Genomic DNA, 23,015 nt, shown 5'->3' with positions numbered 1-23,015 from the left:
CCAGACAACACCTCTGGCTCCAGAGTCACAGGACGACCATCTTCACAACAGTGTTGTCATCTCCACTCTCACCAAGCTACACTGCCCCCCTAGATTGGAAATGTTTCACCAACCTCTTCTTTTCAAATCCCTCCCACAACATCTCTTCCTCACTATCTTGTAATCTCCTCCTGTCCAACAACTCGCCGATATCGTCAGTCACCCGCACTCTGGGTTTCCTTCCCACAGTCTCTATGCTTTTCCAACCTCCCATTAATCCTACGAGAGGAGAACATCAATGTCAATGCCCAACCCCACACAGGTCTGCAAGCACCGATCTCTGGGCACCACCAACAATCACAGACGTCTCTCCGCTCGAGTGACAATCCTGGCTGGATGGCCTGGGACTCACTTAGAATTCCTTTGGTTGTTCCACACGGCACAAAGGGCAGACAGAAACACCAGCATCTGATGCCAGGGCAGGGTCGGGGGGGGGGGGGTGGTTCTCCTGTTGTGGAGCCTGGTTTGTGACAGTCTGTCTACCCTGAGACAATTGTCATGATCTTGTACCTTATTGTCTACCTGCACTGGATTTTCAATGTAGTTGTTACTGTTTTACCTCATTCTACCTGGATGAACTGTGTAATGATTTAATCTGTATGAACAGTATGCAGTTCACACTTTTTACTGCACCTCAGTACATTTGAGAAAAATAAGCCAATTCCAATCCAATCACTCACCTCTCCCTCTTCTACACTAAAGTTTAGAGTGCCGAAGATAAATGAAAATATGTTGCAAACACATAAGCAGATCAGAAATATCAAATGAGTTTCCCTCTCCACAGTGGCTGCCCGACTTGCTGAGTGTTTCCTGTATTTTCCACTCTTATTTCACATCTCCAACAACTACTGAGCTGACGGAACCTTTCCTCTTTCGGCATCCCACTTCATCCTGGTATCCGTTAAGTAAACTACTGAGATGTTGGACGACAAGATACAGGAGACAGGGAGAAAACACATGACTCACCATTACAAGGTCAATCTTATTAGTTACTAATGCTTTGTCCAGTTTCTCTCCTTTCCAGAAAATCCATGGAATCTGAATGAGAGTTTATTTTTGGTTTCAGGATAAAATAAGGAAGAAAAAAAAATAGCATTTTCATAGTCACTTTCCCCTCCTCAGCTTCCCTCTCAGTGAAGTTGGTTTTAAGATCCAGATGTTTGTGAAAAAAATAGAACAGAACACAGAACAGTATAATACAGTATGGACCCCTCAACCCACCACATTGTGCTAACCTAGACAAACCTAGTATATAAACCCAGTCCAGAAACAATCTAACCCCTCTCTCCCATGGGACAGCAGAAACAAAAGTTTTAAAGCACCTACCGCCACCTTCTCTGCCACGGTTATAAAACAAGAGAAAGTTTGCAGGTGCTGCAAATACAAGTGTAACTCTCGCTTCTGCTAGCTGCTCAATATAGGTCCCGGCCCGACCAAACTTATGAAATATCTTTTGGGTGGATGCTGCGCAATGTGTCCCCATTACAAATCAGTACCCGGAAATAACGAACAGTACACAATATGCGATTAAATGATTGAGCTATATAATTCTTAATTTGACTATATAGTTAGTAAAAAAGGAAATGAAACAAACAGGGCCCATTCTCATGAAACAATGTTGGAGCTCACTGATAAACCGGTCGCCCACCATCGACCTCCTCGGATCGTCACTGACCTTCGGACCCTCGCTCCAAGTCCACTCTGTCTGGCAGTCAACCAACTCTCTCCATTCGTGTCTCCTCTCCTCATCTCTCCCCAGCAAAAGACCGCATAAATCTCTCTTCCAGACTCACAAGAAAGAACGACATTTCTCTCATTAGATACCCCAACGTTCCAAACCCCTTTATCTCTAGTCATAACCCAAGCATTGCTGCTACAGAGAAACCATTACATTAGCAGTGAAACCTTACAGTATGCTACACAAGCAAGGGTCTCGGGCTGAAACGTCGACTGAACTCTTTACCATAGATGCTGCCTGGCCTGCTGAGTTACTCCAGCATTTTGTGTGTGTTTCTCTGCAACTGTTAACTTTGTAACTTTAATCTGTGTTCTGTGCTTGTTCTGGCTCTATACATGCTGTAATATTTCGCAGACATCCCATCCTGCAAAAACTCATTTCAGGGAGGTAGCATCCCAGCCCCCCACAACCCCATATTCCACGCCCCCCCATTGACCTCCAAGGGTGTATGTAATATTTTGTTTAGTGATTTTGTCTAATCTGTAAACCAAGTTGGGTATATGCAGCAAATGTGACATCAAAATATGTACTTATATTATCATGCTTATTCTATTACAACTTTAAGCACGGAGCTTTAAACTAGCCAGCCAGTTTAAATCAGGGGTCCCCAACCTTTTTTGCACCGCGGACCGGTTTAATATTGACAATATTCTTGTGGAACGGCCGACCCAGTGGTGGGGGGGGGGGGGGCGGTGTTAAATGTGACCCAGAACATAGGTGATAAGTCAACTATCAGTCACTTGTAAGTGGCTAATACACTCAATTTCGTTTCTAAAGGGGTTTATCTAATGAATTTAATATTAAACACACAGCACATATTTTCCTCACATGAATGTAGTGATAAGTCAATTATAACAGTGGTCTCCAACCTCCGGGCCGCAAAGAATGCAGCGGTACAACGGTAGCCAGAACGCACCCAGCACATCATTAAGAAAAAAGCCGAAATAAACAAGCTGATTGATTAGGTGCCGCCCGGCATGTAAATGTCAGTCCAGATCAGAGACGACGCAATCGGCAATCGCCTCTGATCTGGGCCAACATTTACGTGCTGGGCGGCACCGAATTAACTAGTTTGTTTATTTCGGCTTTTTTCTTAAAAATGTGCTGGGTGCGTTCCGGCCACCGCTGTATTCTTTGCGGCCCGGAGATTGGGGACCACTGAATTATACATCACTTATAAGTCAATAGTATCATAACATTTTAAGTAATATTTGGATATTAAACACACAGCACATATTTTCCCTGTATGAACATATAAAATCATTGCAACACACCAATATCGCTGAATCAGTGGAAGCCCTGGGCTTGTTTTCCTACAACAACATGGTCCTATCGAGGAGTGATGGGAGACAGCGATACTCGAAGGGGGTTCCTGATGTCCAGTCTATTCCGCAATTTAGTTTTCGTTGCATTCATTGCAGAAAACTCCGCTTTGCAGAAATATGTAGGAAATGGAAGCAACGTTTTATTGCTTTCGTGGCTATCTCAGGATATTCAGCCTTGACTTCGATCCAGAATGCCGGCAGAGATGTTATGTCAAACATACTTTTCAGCCCACCGTCATTTGCAAACTCGAGGAGTTGATCTTCTTCCCGCGCTGACATGGATGATTCACCGGGGACATTCACAAATGGGTCACAGACCCATTCCTTTGCACGACTTGGGTCACTGATGACCTCACGTGCGTCAAAATTCAACAGTGTGTGACAGGGAATGAGGAAAGGTGCAGCTGACTCATATTGTATCATATTGCCAAATCATATTGTTTCCTCACGGCCCGGTGGTCGGGGACCACTCTTAGCACGAAGAGAGACCAATCAGGATGCTCGGTCTCCCACTCCCTCTCAAAAAAATCGATTTCCGGGATATTGTATATAATTTCCGGGCATCAGGGAGCCACTATCGGTATGCGGGAGACTCCCGGAACTTCCGGGAGAGGTGGGATGTCTGGATCTGTATGAAGAGTATGCAAGACAAGGTTTTCTCTGTATCTCAGTACATGTGGCAATAAGAAACCGACAGCAATTCCATGTCTGCAGACTTTTCTCTGGTCACACAGGGTCTAAACAGGAATTGCAACCCTGTCACATGGTGTCTGTGTGGAATATGACCACAGCAAGCCTGTCACCACAGACTCCAAACAATTAACCAACAGTCAGTCAGCCGAGGAATTCAGGAGAACTGCCTTACCCCAAGACAGGAGGTTATTTTTACAAGGAGGGCTCGAGGCAAACCTGCTGAGAGCATTATTGTGGATGAAGAACAGGTAGAGACCATTTGTCCACCCAGTCCTGTATTGCCATATTGGCACGTGGGCAGGAAAACCTGTAAAATTCCATAGTGCTATTAAAACCATTCTTCTCCCGTTATACAGTTAATCGGAGCCTCCACACTTCGTCTGTGTATTACCCCCATCACTGAACTGCACTGTAAAAACCTTCAAGCATATGTTATCATCCTGTTTACATTGTAAATACAAGCTGGCATTAATGTATTTACAAACATTTTATTTCTTTTTGGTATTTCACCTCTAACTTTACTGTTTACATAATTCTATATTATTGCTGAATGTTGCTGTTTTCTGTTGCATGTCACGCCCTGATCAAAACACGTCAGCAAATTCCTAATACATGGAAATGTATGTGATGAATAAAGCTGTTGTGTTCTTGTGCAGTGTGTTGAAACTCTGACTAAACACCAAGTTAAACCGGAGCCGATGAAGACAGAGTCGTAGTGAGGTTAACCATTTACTGTTCACTCTTCCACATTAACGTTGTACGGTGAAAACCGTTGATAAATAAAATACAAACATATACAGTGCCTGTTTCATTCTGGAGACCATGCGCGGTCTCTTCTTTTAGCGAGTTTCTCCAGCCGTTGCACGTAGGGAGCGAGGGAGTCACGTCAAACCACCGCCGGGTCCGAGCCCACCCCGCGTTTGAAATTGAAACGCCGTCACACATGCCGCTTCCGTTAACAGAAACGGTCTTAATATTTTTACTTCGAATACTTTCTTATGAACTTACGACGTTGCTTCTATAATGTTTCTTTGTGGGCAGAAACAGAGCTCTTCACGATCAACACACATAAAAGTTGCTGGTGAATGCAGCAGGCCAGGCAGCATCTCTAGGAAGAGGTACAGTTGACGTTTGGGGCTGAAACCCTTCGTCAGGACTACCTGAAAGAAGAGCTAGTAAGAGATTTGAAAGTGGGAGGGGGAGGGGGACATCTGAAATGATAAGATAAGACAGGAGGGGGAGGTATGGAGACAAGAGCTGGACAGTTGATTGGCAAAAGGAATATGAGAGGATCATGGGACGGGAGGCCTAGGGAGAAAGAAAGAGGAAACGGGAAGCCCAGAGGATGTCTATCCATGGCCTCCTCTACTGTAAAGATGAAGCCACACTCAGGTTGGAGGAACAGCACCTTATATTCCGTCTGGGTAGCCTCCAACCTGATGGCATGAACATTGAATTCTCAAACTTCTGCTAATGCCCCACCTCCCCCTCGTACCCCATCAGTTATTTATTTATATAGACACATTCTTTTTCTCTCTCTCCTTTTTCTCCCTCTGTCCCTCTCACTATACCCCTTGCCAATCCTCTAGGCTTCCCCCCTCCCCCTTTCTTTCTCCCTAGGCCTCCTGTCCCATGATCCTCTCATATCCCTTTTGCCAATCACCTGTCCAGCTCTTGGCTCCATCCCTCCCCCTCCTGTCTTCTCCTATCATTTTGGATCTCCCCAGCCCCCTCCTGCTTTCAAATCTCTTACTAGCTCTTCTTTCAGTTAGTCCTGACGAAGGGTCTCGGCCTGAAACGTCGACTGTACCTCTTCCTAGAGATGCTGCCTGGCCTGCTGCGTTCTCCAGCAACTTTTATGTGTGTTGCTTGAAATTCCAGCATCTGCAGAATTCCTCGTGTTTGCCTCCTCACGATCAAGCCGCACGCATGGCACCCACATTCTCATCTTCTCCGAACCGGAAGCTACACGTAAGACACGGCGAAACCGGAGGTGACATCATCACATGCCGCGATATACCATAGACAATGAATTTACCTTTGTTAGACTGTAACATAATTATCAACCTTTAACTTTAACTAGAAAATAGTTACAAACAAATCATTTAAAGTGTAGACCCAACAGAGTCAAATAAATGTCTTAAGGGCAACACAAAAGCTGTTCCTTAATCAACAGGGTCGTAGCTGATCAGCTCAACTCCGCGGTCCCACCTGATCATGGCAACCTTTTGTCTTTTGCCTCCATTTTAAAACTGTTTTGAAGATTCCTCTTTTATGACCTTTGAGGAAGAGTTCTCGAGATCTTTGACCTTCTATGAGGGAGCTGCCCCTCCACCTACCTGCCATTTCCCCATCACCCTAATTCCCTTCCAATGCAAATACCTATCTAACTGTATCTTAATATTTATTTAATGAGGTAACCTCTGCTGTTTTCCTGGGCTAAGAATTCCAGATTCACCACTGTCTGGGAAAATCAGCTTATCCTTATCTCCTTCCTGAATTTGTTCCCCCTAATCTTGAGGATATGTCCCCTAGTTCCAGTCTCACTGACCAGTGGAAATAACTTTCATTCTTTTGTCTCATCCCTCCTTTTCATAATTTTATCTGCCAGCACATCGAGATGTCCGTGAGGGAGGCTGTCGACTGGCACATTCCAGGCCGCAGGAGTACGTGCTGAGGGACGCACTGACGCTTGGTGCAGCCACCGCAAGAGCTCGGTGGGACAGGAACACAGAGTAGGGGTCTTCTCGTACTGGAGAGGGAGGGGCAGCGTGGGTCGAAGAAGCCCCTCAATTATCATAGCAGTATACCATCCCCGGAGAGCCACAGGACTGGCAGCAGGGCTGTTGGTGAGTGTGAATGCAAATCATATCATTCATAAACATTAGTTCAGAAAGCATTGACAGTAAATATAACAAATGAAAGCGCATCGCATGGTTCAATCTCGTAAATATTTTATTATGAATAAAGTTTATTTTGTTAAAATATGATTCTATATAAAGTTAAAAAAGAAAACAAGCCTGATAGAGTTCTCTGAGGAGGTGACCAGGCAAATAGATGAGGGTAGTGCAGTGGATGTGATCTACATGGATTTTAGTAAGGCATTTGACAAGGTTCCACACGGTAGGCTTATTCAGAAAGTCAGAAGGCATGGGATCCAGGGAAGTTTGGCCAGCTGGATTCAGAATTGACTTGCCTGCAGAAGGCAGAGGGTCGTGGTGGAGGGAGTACATTCGGATTGGAGGGTTGTGACTAGTGATGTCCCACAGGGATCGGTTCTGGGACCTCTACTTTTCGTGATTTTTATTAATGACCAGGATGTGGGGGTAGGAGGGTGGGTTGGCATGTTTGCAGACGACGCAAAGGTTGGTGGTGTTGTAGATAGTATAGAGGATTGTCGAAGATCTCAGAGAGACATTGATAGGATGCAGAAGCGGGCTGAGAAGTGGCAGATGGAGTTCATCCCAGAGAAGTGTGAGGTGGTACACTTTAGAATATCAAACTCCAAGCACCACTGCTCCATACAAGAGGAGATGGTTTTAAGTTAAGGGGTGGAAGTTCAAGGGGGATATTAGAGGAAGGTTTTTTACTCAGAGAGTGGTTGATGCGTGGAATGTGCTGCCTGAGTCAGTGGTGGAGGCAGATACACTCGTGAAAGTTAAGAGACCAATAGACATGTACATGGAGGAATTTAAGGTGGGGGGTAGGTTATATGGGAGGCAGGGTTTGAGGGTTGGCACAACTTTGTGGGCCGAAGGGCCTGTACTGTGCTGTACTATTCCATGTTCTATGTTAAAAAAACATACTGCTGTCAGTTCTTCTCTCATTGTTCTTCTCTCACAGTTTATCTCCTGGTGCTCCTGGCGTGGATGCTATGCAGCCCCCTCTCTCATGGGAGTGGGACAAAGCGTTCATGACCAGTTTGGGTAGGATCCTTCATGATACTTCCAGCCCCTTTATTTATATAAGTCCTTGATGGCGAGTAGGCTGTTGCCGATGGGTAGTTTTGACAATCCGTTACAGAGCCTTCTGCCCGCCGCAGTGGAGTGTCGAAACCATTCATACCAACATGTTCGAATGCTCTCTACTGCACATCTGCAGAAAGACATGAGAACAACGCCTTGATTTCACGATCTACCTCGTTATGACCTTGCGCCTTATTGCTTACCTGCACTACACTTTCTCTGTGGTTGTTACACTTCATTCTGCATTCTGTTATTCTCTACCTCTATACACCGTGTCATGGTCCGGTCCGCAAAGTCCGCATTCCGGTTCACAGTCCGGTCCGTGGACTCAGGACTCCGGCTCTTCCAGCTGTCCCTCGATTGGTTGAGTTAATAATAGGCACCTGATTCCCATCTTGCAGCTTGGAATATAAGTAGCCGTAGGGTTGAGTGTGGGTTGCTAGTTTGTCTTATTAGTCCCCCTTGGAGCAATCTGCTGATGGAAGGCTAGTGAAACCATTTGTGATCTCTAGGCCTGGTTGGAGGACCACTGCTTCATGGAGCCTTGTTGCCACTTGTTGGAGCAGTCATTGTGGTATGGATTTGGCTGTTTCTGTAGTCAGCCAAGGTTGCTGGCTGCCCTGAGACTCAGAGCCACCCTGGATTGAGCTCCTTTTCTGTCCTTGCCTCTGTAGGGTAAGCCAAGCTGATTGCTGTTACCCTGTGGTTAGTTCTGTCCCTCCCTGTCCCTTGCCTCTGTCGGGTAAGCAGGCCATTAGGTGTTACCCTGCAGTTGGGTCTGACCCTCCCAGTCTTTGCCTCTGCGGGGTGAAGTTCCATGTCCTGCCCAGGAGAAGCTCCCAGAACCCCAGCCCCGGGCATCCCGCAGCCAGGCTCCCAGAACCCCAGCCCTGGGGATCCTGCAGCCAGGCTCCCAGAACCCCAGCCACGTCCTGTCCCGTACACATGTCATGTCCTTGCCTGGTTCTGGGGCCTGAGCCAGAGGCAAGACCCTGGTTCTGGGTCCTTGTCCAGTCTCTGGGTCAGAGCCCAAGCCCAGGCTCCTGGTGCATAGTTCCTTGTCCGGGTTCCCTGTCTTGTCCACGCCCTAGCCCAAGTCTGCGTTCTTGTCCCTGCTCCTTGACTAGAGTAGGGATCTGACTGGATACAGACAAGTCCTGTTCCTTGTACTTAATGCATCTCGCATTTAGGTCCTTTCCCAGCGCCTCCCATTGTGACAACACGGTGAAATGGTCTGATCTGTGTGAAGAGTCTGCAAGACAGGCTCGGTACTTGTGGTAAAATAAAGCAATTGCAATTCCAAGGGTGCAGCCTCTCAGAGGTCACATGGGGTCAAAAACAGGAAGTGCAACACTTACTCAGAATTGAATGTGGAAGTTCCGAGTAGGGAAGAGAGGACCAAGATGGCTTCTGCAAACCTGGTCCAGGAATTAACGTGTACAGTTTGTCTGGATGTGTTCACCGATCCGGTCTCTCTGGGGTGCGGACATCACTTTTGCGCAGCGTGCATCTCTCAGGTTTGGGAGAGGGTCTCGGGGGATGTCTCCTGTCCTCAGTGCCGGCAGGTGTTCGCCCAGAGGAACACCAGGCCCGCTCACACCCTGAGCAACGTCGCGGAGCAGGTCAGGCAGCTGAGGTTGGGGGCGGCCGAGCGGAAGGAGGAGTTTGTCTGCCGGGAGCACGACGAGAAGCTGAAACTGTTCTGTCAGGAGGAGCAGAAGATGATCTGCCTGGTGTGTGGCCTGTCTGCGCAGCACAAGATGCACAATGTCATCCCGATAAAGGAGGCAGCCCAGGGGCACAAGGTGCGAGATCGCCCGCCTGAACTCACCGCCATGCGGTCGGGGAGAGGGGCGGGTGGGTAAGTGCCGAAAGTACAGGGAGATGGAGAAACTTTGAGAGGGTGGAGAGCGCAGAGAGAGGGCGATGAAGGTCGGGGAGGAAGGAAAACGATAGGGACCGAGCAGGAGATACGGGATTGTCTCGCTTAGAAACAGGACGCTGCCAGGGTGCGACGGAGTTGGACTAACAACGGTGGGGGGGGGGGGGGTGTGAGAGAGATGTTTGAGAACGAAGGAAAAGGCGTTTTGAACGGGAAGAAAATCGGAGAACATGGCAAGAGAAAGGGAAGGAAGAAAAGGTCAAGTGTAAAGGAAGGAATGGGGAGAGGCGGAAAGAGGAGTGTAGATGAGGGATGTCTGACAGCTGAGAGGCTGCAAGGGAGGGGAGGTGGGTTTTCACCCAGACCATGCTCTCTGGCTGCTGCCATTGGGAAGGAGGTACTAGTCACCAGGTCCGTCAGGCTCCTGAAACAGTGTGGATAACTTCACTCAACTCAACACTGAACTGATTCCACATCCAATGGACTCGTATAGGTTTTCATAAACTCTATTTATAAATGCTTCTAAGGAAAATAATCTCAAACAACATAAGATGTAGAAACATTTTGATAATAAATTTACTTTGAACTTTTTCGGGCAGAATTGGGAGGTGTGGAGGGGAGAGGTCGAGGTGCAGCAGTTGTAGAAACAAGACAAATAGAATCGGATTGGAGACGATCCAACAGGAGGGAGGTGGGGAGAATGGGGAAATGCAGCGTGGTGGGGGAGGGGCAGAGTGGGGTAAGGACAATATTGAGGAAGGGAATGAGAGAGAGGGACTGGGAGATGAAGGGTGAAGGGGAGGTGACCATGACTGGTGGGAAGGTATGAAAGAATGATTCTATTTCCCCCCATGGGTTCAGGGACACAAGGTGCGAGATCGCCCCCCAGTCCTCTGCCCCTCCTCCACCACTTCGGTCAGCAGATTCAGAAGGGTCCTTTCTCAGATCTTCCTCTGCGTCTTCTGACTTTCAGGAAAAGTTGGAAGAATCACTGAAGCTTCTGCAAGAGCGAATGAATCAGCGTGTTCGGAGTCAGCAGGAAGGGGAGACTGCGATCCGGCAGCTGAAGGTAAGGAATCATTCGGTGATCGTGGATGGTTCCCTGGGCTGTGTGTCCAGTTTCCTCCCACAGACCAAAGACAAGACGTTTCAATTAGTAGTCTAATTGGTGATTGTAAATTGTCTGTTGATTAGGTTAGGGTTAATTGGGGTTGCTGGGCGTTATGGCTCGAAGGACCTTTTCGATGCTGTATTTCAATAAATAAATAAAGAGACTGACAGTGACAGGTCCCTTCCAGCTGTACGATGCTATCCCACAGCAAAATGTAAGCAGCTGACTGTAAATAATAACTACAATGAAAGGAATGTGTGGACTGTTTTCAGCATCTGACCTTATCATTTGACATGAGAAGTTAGAGACCTGGTTCCAAATGTCCACTGTTACTTGATCCCTGCCTCCATCCAAACATAACCTTACTGCTCACCCAACCCCTGGGTACACTGTGGAGACGCGAGAGACTATAGATGCTGGAATCTGAAGCATCTGGGTATCCAGTATTTTACATATAAACCATGTAACCTCTTTATCAGACTCCAGCCTGTTTCTTGCTCCCAGATATTGAGCATTGTATGTAATGAGCTCCTCCGGCCTGTGTGGGGAGTCAGAGGGCACTGTGCGCCGAAGGTTACAAAGAGCAGCTGAAATTGTTAATTTGAAAACACAAACACCAGGAAATCTGCAGATGCTGGAAATTCAAGCAACACACACAAAATGCTGGTGGAACGCAGCAGGCCAGGCAGCATTTATGGAAAGAAGTACAGTCGACGTTTCTGGCCAAGACCCTTTTTGAATTGTTGTCTTGAAGTGAGTAAATAATCCCTGGTATTTTCAGTTTAATCTTCACAAATTGATTTTGACTGGCAAGAGCTTTCTGCATTCTGTGATTATTTAAGTGGGTTGAGTTTTGAGAACATCTCGTCTCAGGGTGTTATTCCGTTGAGCCACCGAAGTACTTTTGGAATTCCAATGTATTAACTCTGTATTCATTCTCTACATGGGACTCTGTCGTTCCTCCGGACTTGGGTTCAGTCATACCAGCGCTCACCATGACAGATTGGTATGGATACCAGCTGAATCCCTTGTTTATATCCTAGCCTGTAACTCAGTCCTGTGTATCCATTATTTAAAATTAAAAAAAAACGCCCTGCACCCATTGATTAGACCCCAGTCTGCAACATAGTCCAGCGATCCACTATTCTATATATAGACCACCCTGAACCTATTGATTAGATTCCAGTCTGTACCTCACCCCTGGATCTCCCAGTCATGATAAAGAGACTCAACCTGAAACCTTGACTATTCTTTTGCCTCTATAGATGCTGACTGATCTTCCATCATTTTGAATGTCTAAGACGTTGCCTTTTATTGTCTATGTCCAACTCTTTATTAGTCCACCCCATGTGCATCACCTCACACTTCCGAAGATTAAATTCCATTGCCACCACTTTGCCTCATTTCCCAACAGATCAATGTCATCCTGTAGGCTCTGACTGTTCTGCACTCTATCAACACAAGTATTTTCATGTTAACTGGAAGCTTACAAATCATATCTTGTACAGTCCTATCCAAGATGATCTGCAGAACAAAACAATAGGAGTCCCATCGGTGATATTGGTGACGAATCACTGGTCACAAATATCCAATCACTAAAACAACACAATCTGCTTCCTATTGCCAAGCCAAGTATGTAGGTACAATTTGCCACCTCACCCCAGATCCTACGGTGTAACCTTTCCAAACATACTCCCATGTGGAATCTTGTCACTTTACTGAAGACCCAAAGGACAACTTGAACTGTCCTCATCACTGCATGTTGTTCTCTCTTTGATTCCAGAATGGAGATCAATCCCAGGGATCCAGTCAGATACGTGGGATTGGATTTTGGTCAATTATTCTGTCTACAATTGTTTATTCTGACCCCACTCCAATCAGCGCCCATTTTTTACTTTAAAAAAAATAAAGCAACCCTGACCCCAGTGTAAGTAACCACTCCAAGCAGCACCAAATGTGTTATTTAGAAAATAAATCATTCAAATCAATGAATTATATTTGGCCAGTGACTCTCTGCTAACCTCACTCTGATCCAGGACCAGGTTGATGGACGGAGCTGTGAGATCAGGGCTGAATTTGAGAAGATGCACCAGTTCCTGCGTGAGAGACAGCAGCAGATGGGAGCAGAGCTACAGAGAGAAGCGGACAAAATCCTAACACAACTGGAAAACAATTTAAAGAGAACAGTCGATGAAATCTCTTCACTTGAAGCAGTGATACAAGATGTAAAAGTGAGATTGGAAATTGACGATCCCCATGGGCTCCTCAAGGTACAGGATGAGTCACTTTCTTGTCTGGGGATCCAAACTGTCTAAAATACCAATGAGTGAATTTAATTATATGGGCAATTAGGGTTAAAACTGGTTTCCTGAGTGCAGTCAGTTCAATAGAAACTCAGAAACGTTCGGAGACTAACCAGCGGTGGGTTCACACCCTGCCCTTGCCATCCTGGCCCTGGGTTTGACTCCTGTGTGATTGCTGGAATGGAGATCATCCTCAGAAGTGTGGAAATCCCAGAGCAATTGCTTGAATCATCACCAGGTGGTGCTGTCAGCACCATGGGGGTGAGGATTGATTGAGCCCAGATAAATACCATGGGGGTGAGGATTGATTGAGCCCAGGTAAATACCATGGGGGTGAGGATTGATTGAGCCCAGGTAAATACCATGGGGGTGTGGGGTGGCATGGTAGCATAGCGATGACCGTGACGCGATTACATCTCAAGGTGTTGGAGTTCAGAGTTGAGTTCCAGTGTCCTTTGTAAGAAAGAAAGTCTGTAATCCTTCCCATGTGCATGTGGGTTTCCTCCCACAGTCCAAAGACACCAGTTAGTGGGTGAGTTTAGACAGCGTTAAAATTGTTGGGTTGCTGGTTGGGACGGCTCATTGGGCTGGAATGGCCTGTTCCACACTGTATGTCTAAATAAATAAGTGTGGAAATGGAGCCAGGAATGGGCTGTCCTGAATCACAATGGCAACCTCATGTTTCCTGTGTCTGCACAGACACAGTTGATGTCATTCCTCCAAACACTCCTTTCCCAAAACCGGTCCCACCTACCTCTCCCTTGTGTAACAACCAACTCTGTATTTGCCCCGGCTGCTTCTGATCATATCACCACCAATGCAATCTCACATCATACACCTTTCTCCCCCTTCCCTCATCTCCCTTCCCCTCCCCATCCTCCCCTGTCCCTTTCTCTTCCCCCTCTCTGTGCTTCGCTCTTCCCTAACACATCCTCTGCCCCTTCTTTCCCCTCCACTGTATCCCACTACCCTGCCTTTCATCCTCCCGCATTTGTCCCCAGTTGTCCCATTCCAGGCCTGGTCCCAGTCCCTCCCCACTCTGCACTCCCACCCAACCACAGACCCTGTGCTAGTCCCCATTCCCCAGTGTGGTGCATCACTGCATCACGACCACGAGAGAGAGAGAGAGCTGGAGAGATGCCTCACTGACAGAGACACTCCACCCTCCAGTGTTTTGTTTTAATAATGGATGCTGTCTTTTTGATACATTGCCTTTTAAAGAGCTCCTCAATACTGGGGCAGCATGTTCCCGTGTTAGAACTGACTAAGTTTGCAACCTTCTGCAGCCTTTTCTGATCCTAGAAAGTGGCCCCTCCTCACAACATAATTGAAACGTAAATCATACACAACTTTTATAAGGAAGAATATAATTAAAACAAAGTTCATTTTAGTTCAAAGGATCAAAGTGGTCACAGTGATGATAAACTGTCGTGATTTGGGTTTTGCTGATTTCAGCTGAATGGTTGAAGGGAAGTAGCTGTTCAAACAGTTTGGTTTTTGAGAAGAGAAGAAAGTATTGGAGGACCTAGAGAAGTAACCTCAGAGAGAAGGCTTTTGCTGTGGAAAACAATCAAATTAGTTCCTAAGTCTTTCCTCTGGTTGAGTGCCTAGCCTTCATATTCCAACCCTTCCAGAGAGTTTCAACTACAGTTTCACTCAATCCTATTCTCTCTCTTTCCCCTCAGGATATTCAAGCCCTTTTGAAGAGGTGAGTAAATTTTAGCTGAAGTTCTGACACCGGGTGCTGTTGTGCCTCTAATGCACAGTTTCTCGACTGGGATTCCGTGAGAGGTTGCTAGGGGTTCCACAAGAGATCATGTAAAAACTAAGTACAACGTGTGATGCGAGCACTCACAGTGGTGGGCAGTGACCGAGCAGACCCATTAGCAATCTCGTTAGAGGTCTCCCAGTCCAGTATGGGAATGCACTGCTGGGCCATTTTTATTTGCTTGAGTGCATTCTCGGTTTTTAACATGAGGTAGGGGAGGTCATTTGTAACGGGTGAGCGCTGTATTGCATGGAGGGGAAGATGGTAGTTTGATAATTGGTGAACACTGTATTACACAGAGGGGAGGATGGTAGGCTGATAATTGGTGAGCACTGTATTGCACGGAGGGGAGGATGGTAGGCTGATAATTTGTGAGTGCTGTATTACACAGAGGGGAGGATGGTATTCTGATAAGTGGTGAGCGCTGTATTGCATGGAGGGTAGTACGGTAGGTTGATAATTAGTGAGTGTTGTATTGCACGGGGGGAGGATGGTAGTCTGTTGAGTGTAAAATGCATTTTCCAAGCATTGAATAGACTCGCCCAACTTGGGCTGTGACGTCAGCCTCTCCCTCCTGAATTACCTCCCGCAATTTTCCCTGCCGCTGTCATGGGTCCACTCCGTGAAGTCCACATTCCGGTTCATGGTCTGGTCTATGGACTCAGGATTCTGGGTCTTCCAGCTGTCCCTTGTTTTGGTTGAGTTAATCATAGGCACCTGATTCCCATCTTGGGGCTTGGAATATAAGTGGCCTTGGGGTCGAGTGTGGGCTGCTGGTTTGCCTTGTCAAGATTCCCTGGGAGCAACCTGCTGGTGGAAGGCCAGAGCGGCCACTTGCCATTTTGTGGCCACGTTAGAGAACTATTGCTTCATGGAGCCTTGCTGTCAGTATTCAGAGCTGTCTTTGCGGTACGGATTCGGCCTTTTCCCGGGCCAGATGAGTGGCCGTCAGCCACTTCGAGCTAGGTAGGGATCCAGCCGTTTCCGTAGCCAGCCTAGGTTGCTGGCTGTAACTGCGACCCGGAGCTACCTGATGCAGAGAGGGAACTGTCTGTCATTCTTCGGTGTTTGTCTCTTCTTGTCCTCACCTCCGTGGGGAAAGTCAGGCCGTACTGCCGTTACCCTGCGGGGGGACCAGTCCTGTCTTGCCTTTGCCTCTGTTGGGTAAGTCCGGCCATTCTGCTGTTACCCGATGGATGGACCTGTCCCACCTTGGTGTGGAGATAAAGATGAGTCCCAGCTCTATGTTGATGTTCAGTTCCCAGTCTGTCTCCGAGCTCCAGCCTTTGAGTTAGCAGCCTCAAGACCCAAGACCCAAGACCCCAGCCTGTCTCCAAGTTTGAGAGCCAAGATCCCAGTCTCAAGCCTCAAGCCTCTGGACCCCAGCCGCATCCTCTCCTGTAGTCATGTCATGTCCTTGCCTGGTTCTGGGGCCTGAGCCTGAGGCAAGACCCAGGTTCTGGGTCCCTGTACAGTTTCTGGCTCGGAGCCCAAGCCCAGGCTCCTAGTGCATAGTTCCCTATCCAAGTTTCCTGTCTTGTCCATGTCCTAGCCCAAGATTGCGTTCTTGTCCCTGCTCCTTGTCTGTATTCTGTCACGTCCCTACTCAAGTCAAGTCCTGTTCCTTGGTACTTCAGTGTCTATGTCTTGCATTTGGGTCCGTTCCCAATGCCCCCATTATGACAGACGCGCCACCAATTGACTGACGGGAGCAAACAAAGTACCAGTGTATAGAAAATTGGACGGAAATGTTTCATTCTAAAGACTGCCCAGTGTGGTGATTTTTGAAGAGAAGGTATGAGATGGAAGAGGAGGATTCTAGGCCTAGGCCTACGGACAATTCTGATAAGGTTAATGATGAAGAATTAGAATTTTCTGAGTCATTTCTCTGCACTAGTGCAACAACGGACACAAATAAAGGTCTATCTTTACATTAAAACTACTTATCAATGGGTTTTCACGGACTGGTGATCCAAGTTATCTTATTCCGTTGTGCCTAGTCTGGGCAAACAACTTACAAATGTAGCAATGGCTCCAGCAATATTGAAAAGACAGCTAACGACAAATCACAACCGTATGAAACATAAAAGTGCTGATTATCTTAAATGATTATTGGAATCAGAGCTTCCAGCTTTTGAATATAAAGTCAGTCAGTAAAATGATACAGGAAGCAACTTATTTAGTAGCTTTAAGACCAGTTCACTCGAGAATGTTTGAAAAACTGTGTGAAAACCTCAACAAAGAGCAAACCAGTCTCCTGTTACATGTGGAAATCCAGTGGCTTCGCAGAGGAAGTTCTCAACAGTTCAAGCTGAAAGCTGAATTGCAGGAGAACTCTTAAGAAAATAATAGGCCAGATTTTGCTGAGTGCTTTGAAGATGAAGAATAGCTGTAGAAACTCATCTACTTGACAGAAATTTTTCAACATATAAACCAGTTAAACAAGTCTCTGCAAGGCACTGGAGGAAATGTTTTGACTTCAAGTGACCAGAATCTCAGAGTTAAAAGGAAATTGAATCTTTGGAAAAATCATGTTGCCAAAGGAAACCTTAAATGTTTCCACTGCTGCTTGGGCTTGAGTGTGAGGAAGGATATCAGAAAGTCTCGAGTCTTATTGAAAACCCCCTGGAATAACTGCAGAATAAAACTGAACAGTATTTTTCCTCCCTTTCAACACAAGTGTACGACAAGGTGAGGGACCCTTTCTCTGAATCTTCTGCTTAGCCTGAGAACTTGACTTTGAGAGAAGAGGAAGAACTTTGTGAGATGTAGTCTGATCGTGCACTCAAGACGAGATTTACTGACCTGCCCCGGGACAAGTTCTGGATTTCTGTGAAAGCACAGTTTCATGCCGTTCATAGGAAAGCAATGAATATTTTGCTGCAGTTTTCAACTTCTTACATGTGTCAGCAAGCTTTTTCTTGTTTAACAAGCATCACGAGTAAGGATAGAGTTTCTCATTTTAGTTGAAGGTGAAATCCGTGTGTGCTGATCTCAAGTTCGACCCAGAACTGAGACATTTATTACGTTTGCCTTATGAGTTGTTTAAAATTTATGCAAGAGAAAGAGAGTAATTTCAAGAAAGGTATGGTAAGCTTAACTATCTGTTTTTTTCCCCACGAGTGCAGATGTACGCAGCCCTGAGACAACAAGCAAGATCATTTGATTTCAAACAATTCCTTTATTGATCATTACAGAATGTCTCTCTGGTGCTTCCTGCTCCCTCCCCTCTCCCTTCCCCTTTTCCCAACCGTGATTCCCCTCTCCCTGCCCCCTTCCCACTCTCAGTCCACAATAGAAACCCATATCAGAATCGGGTTTATCATCACTCAGATATGCCATGAAATTTGTTTTTTCTTTTGCGGCAGCAGTACAGTGCAATACAGAAAATTACTACAGTACCGTGCAGATGTCTTAGGGACTCTAGCTGTGTAAATGTGCCTTAAAGTTTTGCACAGTATTGTATTACAGTGGAAAACAGCAAAAGAGTGCAGAATGAAGTGTTACAGTTACAGAGAGAGTGCAGTGCAAGTAGACATTAAGGTGCAAGGGCATGACGTGGTAGATGGATGATGAGGTCTTCAGTCCATTATATCATACAAGGGGGCTGTTCGATAGTCTTTTAACAGCAGGACAGAAACTCTCCCTGAGACTGGTGGTGTGCTTTGATGATTTTGTACCCTTCTCTCTGATGGGACGGGTGGGGAGAAGAGAGAGTGTTCAGGGTGGGTGGGATTTTTGACGATGTTGGCTGCTTTACTGAGACAGTGAGAAGTGTGGACAGAGTCTTTGGTAATGTGTGTCACTAATTCCTGTCCCTGAATTTGTAGGTGTGAGTTGCGGGTTTTCAGTCCTGGAGTGGTGTCTGTCGATCTTCCTGAGGATGTGGCTGAAGGAAGTTTGAGGTATCTCAAAGTGTGGAAGGAAATGAGAGCCATGATTTCACCAGGTATCTTTCTCTGTCTCTGTAATTCCCCTTCTCCCCACTGCCCTGCCTTCTCTACTGTAATTCCAGAAACTCCAGATGCTACTCTCTACATTTATCAGTTACCATTCCTTATCAGGCATGTGTTCAGTGTGTGAAACATTTCTGCTTCTGACACACACAACCTGACATATGCACTGTCTTGTAATGCATCCAGAACCTCCCCAACACCCTTCCCTACCTCATCCCTAGTTGAGGCAGCTTCAGTTCCCTCCATCACTGATTCATGGACTGGAACACTCAGCTTGGGGTTAACTCACCTTTGGCAATATATATTGCTGAAAATTTTGCCTCCAAAGACGCAGCTGACAGGTGAACCCATTGCATGTCCCAGCCAGTGTTTCCTAGGATAATCCCCAGGTTTTCCCTTGTTGTGCAGCCCAGTGGAAACCTTCAGGACATTTGAAGCCCAGCTCAGCACATCCATCACATTTATCAGCCAACACAGGAGCATGCAAACATCGTCACTGATCCACACACACAATCATGGATGATCATCAGTCTCAATACCTTGGTCCTGCTCTCTCCTAATAGACCATAAGACATAGGAGCAGAATTAGGCCACTCAGCCCATCAGGTCTGTTCCACCATCCCTTGTGTCTCAGATTACCCCCGATACATTTCATACCCAGAGACTGATCCACCTCCATCCTTCATAAATTCTGTGACTTAAACAATATTGGCTTCTGCAAAAAGAGAATTCCTGATGTTCATCTCCTTCCGAGGGAAGAAATTTCTCCTCCTCTCAAATCCGAAGGCTTTGCCCCTTATTCTGACACTGACCTGTAGTTTCAAGTAGTGATACCCTCTGATATCTGGTGCTGAATTTGCCACAAATCTACTTGCAAGTACAGATCTTTGTTACAACCTAAAACATCAATTCACAGTTTTTCCACACTCTTTTCACAGTTCCAACCTGATCTGATGACTCCAGAACTCTCTGTTCTTATTTCAAATTTCCAGCATCTGCATTTTTCGATTTTTATTTGAGCATAGATTTTGTCACCCAGTCCTGGTTGTTCAGAGTTGTAGAGTTCTACTGTACAGAAGCAAGCCTTCAGCCCACTCTGGCCATCTACTGTACACTAATCCCATGTGCCCACATTCGGCTCGTATCCCTCTGTGCTTGGCCTATTCACATGTCTGTCTAAATGTCTCTTAAAACTGGCAATTGTATCTGATCCCACCACTTCCTCTGGGAGAACGTTCCAGATAGCAAGCGCTCTCTGTGTGAAGCACTTACCCCACAGATCACCTTTAAATCTCCTTACTCTCCCCTTAAACCTCCACCCTCTTGTTTTTGATCGCTCTACCATGGGAAATGCTGCCTGTACTGATACATTTCTGTTTTGGGTTCACATCTCCAGCATCTGCAGTTTAAATAATCAATGTCCACTCGGCCCTGGCCCCTCACGGGCTGCTGTGTCGCTGGGAATGGAGCTGTCATGGCTCGTCCTGTTTAGCTTTTAAACAGAGAGAACTGCAGCCACATAAAACATCATAGAATACGGTCAGCTGGGCAGAGGAAGGGGATTGAGGTGTTAAATAGGACGGATGGAGCAGTGGGGATTGAAATCTCCTCCAGGGCTCCACACTTCCTGGGCTGAGGGAGGAGACGGTGGTCATCACTGTCAGCTCAGATCCTGGCAGTTCCACCTGGTTTTCTTACTGTAACTGTTTTGTTTCAGTGCCAGAGCGGCTGATGCTGGACCCGGATACAGCGCACAATAATCTCGTCCTCTCTCAGGACCTGATGAGTGTGCACTGCGTGACCACCGATCAAAATCGTCAGGATCACCCGAGAAGATTTGTAAAAGATTTGTGTGTTTTGAGTTCACAGAGTTTCCTGTCTGGGAGGCACTACTGGGAGGTGTATGTTGGAAATAAGTTTAGCTGGGTTGTGGGTGTCTGCAAAGAGTCTGTAAACAGGGATGGAGACATCTACACACCAGAACAGGGACAGTGGGTTATTTTTGTCTCTTCTAATGCAGTGAAGATACCAGTGGTCATCTCCCATCTGGAAATTAAACTCTGAAAACTAGGGGTTTACCTGGATTAGGAGCAGGGCTAATTGTCATTTTACAATGCTGACAACATGTGTCACCTCCACACCTACACAGACAGTTTCACTGAAAAACTTTGTCTCATCTTAAATCCATGTAATAACAAATCAGGCAAAAACTCTGAACCACTCACACTGCTCACCACTTAACACAATGGGACATGTTCTCTGAGGTGTCAGACTTCTCTGGACCCATTGAGCAGATCTCACTGCACCAATTCTCTGAAATACAACCAGAAAAGGCCAGAGCACTCAGCAATGGTGGAAACATTGTTAATATTTCAGGTCCAGACCACCATGTGAGAACTGGTCCAATTGAACAGAGATCCTTAAAGCCTAGTGAAGCTAAGGTGGAACTCAAAGTCAGTAAAATGTGTTTGAACATGTCCATAATCTTTATTGATGACCTCAGCAGTATTCAGAGTGTTCCATGCATCCAGTACGTTGTGTGTGGTGAAATGTACCGGAAATGCAATCCCAGGATGAGGTTTAGTTTTGTCAAAGTCAAGGTAGTTTATTGTCACGTGCACAAGTACATGTCTGCACAGGTGCAATGAAAAACCTGCAGCAGCATCAAGACACACTGCATCATAGAAACAGCTTTCACAAGGGAAACTAATCAAGCATAAATTATGCACAGTATTTACAGGAAGGAACACAATATGAAGACAAGAAAAACAAAGTCCATTTTAGGGCAAATTGATCGAAGGGGTCAGGTTTTGCTAATCTGGAGTGATTAGTGTTGTGCAGATTGTTTTAACACCTGACTGGTTGAAGGAAAGTAACTGTTCTTGTACATGGTGGTGTGGGACTTCAGGTCTCTATACCTCCTATCTGATGGTAGGTGCAAGAAGATGACTTGGACAGTCAGGATCGTCAGTAACAGATTTTGCCGCCTTGAGGCAGTGTCTCATGTAAATACAACCAAAATGGGGTGGGGTGTGTCAGTGATGTATTGGACAGGGACCACTACTCTGCAGCTTCCAACATTCCTGCATGTTTGAATTGCTGTACCAGACCATAATGCAACCACAGGATACTTTCAGCCGGACATTTGTAGAAGTTTGTTAAACTGTTTCATGACAATCTGAACCTGCTAATAAAGTAAAGTCACTGACACGCCTTCCTTGTGATCATATTTATGCGCTGAGCCTAGAATAAGTCATCTCCTACGTTAACACACAGGAATTTGAAGTTGCTGACCCTCTCCACTGAATCTCCCTTTTTCTTGATCTCCCCTACAATGTATCAGTTTTCCAGATAATTTTCTCTTTCACATTTGAATTATTCACCACACCCCTTCCCCCGCCTCACTGCACCCAAAGATTTACCAATATCTGTTTTGCAGTCTGTGTTTCTAATACCCTCACCAGGCTGCCTTACCCCTCCACAGTACATGTATCTTTCCCAATGTACCTATCGTGTTGGAGCTGAGGATGGGGTTTGTTCACTGTGTACAGATCAGAAATTGGGCAATTGAACAGTGAATGTTGGGAAGATACTCCCCAATTCCCAGTATCTCCAGAATTCCAAATCCCAATATCAAATGTCTCCAGATGTCAGTGGATGTATGGAGAAGGTAATGAGCTGATGAACATTGTATTGCACAGATAATGTACCTGAAGGTGAGAAACCTGTAAAACAGGTGGGGTGGGGGTCTGAACACTTCTAAAGGTGAGTTTAAAACTACAGAGATCAATGTCTTATTACCCCAACCCACAACACATACACCCCTTGTCTCTGATATCCCTGCCAAGACCCATCCTGTGTCTCATCTACTCAGTGACAACACCTCTGGCTCCAAAGTTACGGGACGACCATCTCCACAACAACAATATTGTCTTCTCCAGTCTCACCAAGCTACACTGCCCCTCAAGATTGGAAATGTTTCACCAACCTCTTGTTTTCAAATCCCTCTCACAATATCACTTCCCCACTAGTTTGTAATCTCCTCCAGTCCAACAACTCATCGATATCTTCAGACACCCGCACTCTGGTTTTCTTTCCCACCGTCTCTATGCTTTCCCAACCTCCCATTAATCCTATGAGAGGGGAACATCAATGTCAATGCCCAACCCCACACAGGTCTGCAAGCACCGATCTCTGGGCACCACCAGCAACCACCCACCCACAGACTTCACTCC

At 46.2% G+C, this 23,015-nt stretch overlaps 1 pseudogene; it reads left to right on the top strand.

The window, feature by feature from the left end:
- Positions 1 to 9,136: 9,136 nt before the first annotated feature.
- The window catches only part of LOC140198442 (uncharacterized), a 50,268-nt pseudogene continuing 36,389 nt past the window's right edge, over positions 9,137 to 23,015 (top strand).

The sequence above is a fragment of the Mobula birostris genome, chromosome 5, assembly GCF_030028105.1.
Source record: "Mobula birostris isolate sMobBir1 chromosome 5, sMobBir1.hap1, whole genome shotgun sequence".
Lineage (NCBI taxonomy): Eukaryota > Metazoa > Chordata > Chondrichthyes > Myliobatiformes > Myliobatidae > Mobula > Mobula birostris.
Note: the sequence above shows the minus strand (reverse complement) of the source record. Positions and strands in the feature narration are given on the sequence as shown.